At 46.5% G+C, this 6,000-nt stretch overlaps 1 long non-coding RNA gene across 1 annotated transcript in view; it reads right to left on the bottom strand.

Annotated features, from left to right (window-relative positions):
* Positions 1-3,146: 3,146 nt before the first annotated feature.
* Positions 3,147-6,000, bottom strand: part of LOC134476526 (uncharacterized) — a 94,452-nt gene continuing 91,598 nt past the window's right edge. The window contains exon 4 of the long non-coding RNA XR_010048261.1: positions 3,147-3,244. This is a non-coding gene — a long non-coding RNA (uncharacterized LOC134476526). The remainder of the gene's footprint in view (positions 3,245-6,000) is intronic.

Here is a 6,000-nt window from a genome sequence, read left to right as displayed (position 1 = left end):
CTTCTCAGCCCTCATTTCTTGACTTGGAAGTGGCTGTCTGCTGTCTGTGTCTTCGTGTGGTCTCTCCTTTGTGTGAGTCCATGTCCTAATCTGCTGTTATGATGACATCAGTCATACTGATTAGAGCTCCCCTGAATGACCTCTTTTGCTTTAATCACTGCCCTTAAATGTCATTCTTGAAACACAGGCACTGTAAGGCTTTGGTGCCTAGGACTTCATCACATGGGTCTGGGCAAAGACAGAAGGACACAATTCATTCCACAACAGTCACTTATCCACTCACCACTAAAATGACAACACAGGGGGTGGGAATCTGTGCCCAGTGCCAGGTAGAAGCTCAGTAGCTATTTTTTAAACACAAGAATGCATTACTGCCTCTCCTGGGACATGTAACACTTTGTACCTCATAGTACAGTGTGTCCATTTCTGGATGTAACCCTCCTCCACCATCTGGAAGATCCTTTGCCCAGGCTTTTATCTGCTACATCTCACAGACTCAGGATTGGGCCTTAGTCAGGAGGACGAGGAGGAGCTGTTTGGTTAAAAAGAAAACCAACAGAGATGTGTATTCCCTCCTTGGCTAGTCACCAACTATGTACCTTGGGATCACTCACCACATCTCCTCAGGCCCCAGCTCCTATCTGTGAGGCAGACATTAGAACATCAGCCATGCAGGGTTCTGTGGCCTGCCAAGATCATGGAGTGAATCACTTTTGGAACCCTAACGCCCTCTGACAAATGCCACCTGCCACCTGCCATTCTTAGCTATGTTGTAGCACTTGATTTTACTTGTTATGGGAGTGTTAATAAGTTATTCTCAAAACTTAGTGTCTTCCTTTCTCAATTTCTGGTGAGGGAGAGAGAGAGAGATAGAGAGAGAGAGAGAGAGAGAGAGAGAGACAGAGAGACAGAGAGACAGAGACAGACAGAGACAGAGAGATAGAGAGAAATGAAGGAAGGAAGGAAGGAAGGAAGGAAGAAAGGAAGGAAGAAAAAGGGAGAGATAGAGTAAGGAAAGGAAAAGGAGAAAGATAAAGAGATAATGAACCATAACAATCGTTTATTTTGCCCACAAACTCTCAGCCCATTGCATCGTGAGGAGGCTACAGGCTGGGGACTAGAAGTGTGAGGCTAACTCAGGGCTCTGACAATTGGTGCTGGACATCAGCTAAGATCTTAGCAGACCAGTGGTGACAACCTCAAACGTGGCCCCTCCGTGTGGCTTGGGCTTCCTCACAATATGGTAATGGGATTCCAAGATGGAGCCAGGGAAAACTACACTGCATAAGTTGTGTCGTGTCATGTTCCTTGCAAACCCTGGGGCCTCAGGGTACAGCTCCATGCTATAGACCTTCCCTAACTTCCTTCCTCAGTGTGGCAGATTCCTGCCACATCCTGACCTCATGTAGCGCTGCCTTTACAAGAGGAGAATGGAGATGATAAATTAATACTAAACAGCTCCTAATGCTAGCTGAATGTAGAGGTCTCCTCCCAAGCTATGAAAAGGCCACCCCTTTCCTGGGCCACTAAGATATCTAGAAAGTTCACACCTGCAAACCTCAGAGAGAGGAGAGAACTTGGGAAATAGTGGCCCTGACCTCACAGCCCTGTACCACCTGCCTGTGCAGAGGTGGAGCCCTTGCCCCATGTACTCCAGCCTGCATGCTGGCCCTGCTGTGCTCCTCTTCTTAACCCATGGAGAGAGGAACCCCTGACTTTTCCCCTGAAGCAGCTAATCATAGCACGAGCACCAGGAGCCCACATTTCTTCACCCCAGTTAGTTCCATAGACAGTAGGGGGATCCGGGAAGATCTGCAGAGTCCCCAAACAAAACTGAGCAGTCAGATCCTCAGTGCATCATTACTTCACTGAAGGAACTGTCTAAAGAAGATTAATCTTTAGAACCACCCCAAACCATGTTGCTTTCCGCATGTCCTCTCCGAGTCATCCACATTTTTTCTCTGACTCATTCGCCCTTTGTGATTGCTAACCATGTCCCGTGTCCATGACGAAACATCAGACTTTATTTTTTTAAGTTCCTACTAGTCAGGAGGTTCTAGCTCACCTCATGAAACTCAAGGGGACACCACTCCTGTCACCTCCATCTCTGCCACTCTCCCACACACACACACACACACATGCACCCACACAGCCACGCACTTGCACACACTGTCAGGTCCTCACACACTCCCTCTTCTGACTGTCCTCGGCCCCAGGAGAAGCCCACCCTCCCTGGCCTGACTCATGACTGATCTCCGGTTTTTGCTCCTGCCATTCTCCTCTCATAGTAACACTGGCTGAGCTGTTTCCAGGTCCTCTGGTGCTCCATGCTCTCCTTTACTGCAGCCTTCACACATGCCAGTCCTGCCCAGTACTCTTCCCCTTCCATCTCAGCCTGTGGCCCTGTGCTTGAAGATGCCTACCAGGGAAGCCCTGCTCAGCCCCCTGTTGACATTGGTCATCTCTGCCTTCTGCTCCCTTCACCCCCTGCACATCTTTCTCAAAACACTCAGCTTGTATCACTACAATTACTTAAGAGCACTCTGTCTGCCAATACCATCACTGTTGAAAGCAGGGCAGGACTGTGCCATCACCAGACTTGTTCATCACACTATCCCAGGACATACCATTGAGTCCACTGTTGAAGGTTGCATGAATAAATGAGGCTTTGGGGAGCTGGGTGTCCCTCCTAATCAGGGTCAGTGACTGTTACTATGGTTTGGCTCCTCTGAAACTCTTTTCAGAATTTGCATCTCATTGTAAGGCACTGAGAGAGTGGAAACTCAAACAAAGAAAGTGTTTAGAGCTGGGACTTAAAGAGTGACTAAGATTTCATAAGATCATCAACCCTCGCAGTTGAACGCTGGGAGCTCCATGAGAAGAGGGAGGAAGACCAGAAAACACACACACAGGACTGTCTCAGGTCTCTGTCAGCAAGGCCATCTCAGATGTGGCCCTCAACATTAACACCTTTAGGACCACAAGTCAAAATAAATCTTTTTTCTTTACAATTTACCTGGTTTCTGATACTGTCTTTTTTGGCCACAGAAAAATAGAATTAAAACACTGTCTTAGTCTGTGCTACTATAACAAAATACTCGAGGCTGGATCATCGATAAAAAAAATAAAACTTTATTTCTTATGGTGCTGGAAGCTGGGAAGTTTAAGGGAATGGTGTTGCTGGATTTGGAGTCACTTAAGGACCTGATCTCCATTTTCAAGATAGCACTTTGAAGGCTGCATCCTGCAGAAGAAAGAAAGGTAAATACTATTTCTCACATGACAGTGCAATAGAGGAACAGAGAGAGCAAGAGGAGGCTGAATTCATCTTTGGGGAAGGAACATTCTCCAGTGATAACAGCATCAACACATTCATCCATTGGTGAGCTCAGAGCCCTCATGGCCTAATCACCTCTCACTGTGTCCATCCCCAGCACCATTGCACTGAGGCCATGTTTTCAACTCAAGCTTTTGAGGGAACACATTCAAACAGTAACAGTGGCTTCTCTTTTCAGCCCTGGGCACCACCAGCATCAAAATGTCCCAGGGGCATTCAGGCTAAGAGAAGGAATGGGCAGGAGGGGAAAGAAAAAAACAAGCTAAGGAGAAGAGAAGAGTGAGGAAGGATAGTGAAACAGGAGGAAGGATGTGCATGGGGTGTCTGCTTCTCAAACTGGGGTGCACATGGCCCCAAGGTGCATGCCAATATTCTAGCGAGTAATTAATGCCATGGCATAAGTAAGGTATACCTCAGAGGGCCCATTTTATTAGTTAGCATCATTTTAAAATTATTTTTAGATCCAAAGAGATTTGTTGTGGAGTCAGATGAAAATCCTGCATTGATTACAATGATTTTTTTAAGGAAAATAAATTAGATTTCTAAGTTATGTCATGTGTTTGCGGTAAGATCTGGGCCCCACCGTCTCCTTCACCCTTATTCAGGGAGTCCGTGCTCCCCTCTCAAGCTCTAGCCTTCAGGTTCTTTGGCTAAGAAGTGTGAGTGCCCTGGGGTGCGACCTGGGGTTCATCACCACATGGTGACAGGATTGGAGATAGAGCCTGCCCAGAGACCGACAAACCAGGGAACTTAGGAGTTAGCTGCTCAGCGTCATGTCTGCTGTAATCTGTTCATCTTAAAGACCCTTTCAAGGTCCTTTGGAGGGTGAATATTTGCAAAACAGAGAATCAGGAGGGACTATTTTACTTTTGCCTGACATGCCATGTTTTTTGGTAGCAGTGGGACTTCTGCATATCCCTCTGAAGAATAAACACGAGGACGGTTTATTTGCAAAGAGCTCATGCCAATCCCCCAACTTTGCCAAGATGCTAGTAGCTAACATCACATGTTAGATGTCAGGCATATAAGGTGGATCATTCCACAGGGAGAGAAAATAACCATCTTGATCAAGGTCACACTGGACTAAAAGCTGCCATAGGGATTCAGTCCCAGGAAATGAACTCAAGACCTCTGCTTTCTGCCCCGGCTCTGCTGCCTGTGAATCCTGAAGGCACCAGTGCAGGGCACCCTCCATATTTAATATTTTCACCCTCACAGCCTAGCAACCATTCTAAAGCAGCTCAGAGAACCATCATCTCACCTCCTCCTACAGGCTTAGAAAGAAGGAAAATAAGCAATCCTGTGGACTTTGGCACAGAGAGGAAACTGTGAGCTTCCTCCTTTCACCCTGAGTCTTGACAAATCATGAATGTATTCAGAAATCGCACCTGCTAGGAGACAAAGGAGAGAAATAAATCCTTTTCCATCCTTGCAGTAAGATCACAGGGTCCTGCAGGCTGCACGAGGAACAGAAACTAGGCTCTCCTTGTTCACAGAGATGGAGAACTCTAACTCTCTGATCTCCATCCTCCTCCTCCTCTTCCTCCTCCTTTTCTTCTTTTTTTCTTCTGCTTCTTCCTCTTCTTCTTCTTCTTCTTCTTCTTTTTCTTCTCTCTCTCTCTCTCTCTCTCTCTCTCTCTCTCTCTCTCCCCCCCCTCTGTCCTCTCTCACTCTGTTTCTCTTTCTCTCCCTTTATCCCTCTCCTTCTGTAGCATCTCCTTTCCCTTGCCTAATTGGCCAGACTGAGTAACAACTGGAAGATCAGGTATCTACAGCAGAGGTCATCAACCCTGGCTGCTACTGAAATTTAACACAGATGATTCTTTGTTGGGAAGCACTGTCTTGTGCATGATAGGACACTTAGCAACATCCTCAGGCTCTACCCACTAGAAGCCAGTAACACACACACATGCACAGGTGTGCACACACACACCTCACCCCCTGCAAGTCCTGACATCAAAAATGTCTTCAGAAATCATCAAATGTTCCTCGGAGGGCAAAGTCATCCTTGATTAAGAGACTCTGGCCTAGACAAACAAGCCACTTACATCAAGAAGCTCCCAAGTAAGTCAAATCCAGTTGCACTTATTGTTGGTGACAGTAAAAATTTGTTACCTGCAATAGGATTTTTGTATTTTCAAAGCTTTTCCTCTTTATCGTCATGTCCCTTTCCCTGTTGCATGTATTATAATTTCTGACTACAGCAGAACCTTTCAGTGAATCCCTCACAAATACCCCCCACTTATCTCAGAACAGCACCCTGCCTGCGTGTGTGGCAATGAACCTGATTCCTCTGCCTGCCATTCCTTCCCCCAGCGCTCACAACCAGGGACCCGCAAGTGTTGCTATATGAGTACCTAGCCCCTTCACCCCTCAGGAAGGGTCACTCTGGAGCATGTGTGTTACAGTATTTCTCCAGGTTTTCCCATCGGATTAATGATAGCCCTCTCACTACTGATTCCTTGGCACCTAACAGTGTCTAGAATATGGTGAGTATTCAATAAATATTTCTTATGCATGAATTAAATGAATCCAAGAGGCTCCTGCGGTTAGGAGAGAGAAGTGATTTTCTCCAAGCTACGCACCAAGTCACTGGCAGAGTTCAAAGTAAAATTCAAGTCTCTTTGATCTTTATCCACTGTGCACTGCTTCCTGGGAGACAT

The sequence above is a fragment of the Cavia porcellus genome, unplaced genomic scaffold (genome assembly GCF_034190915.1).
Source record: "Cavia porcellus strain 051 isolate PalLab524CR breed Dunkin Hartley unplaced genomic scaffold, mCavPor4.1 scaffold_6, whole genome shotgun sequence".
NCBI classification, from domain to species: domain Eukaryota; kingdom Metazoa; phylum Chordata; class Mammalia; order Rodentia; family Caviidae; genus Cavia; species Cavia porcellus.
This window is presented reverse-complemented; position numbering and strand designations above follow the sequence as displayed.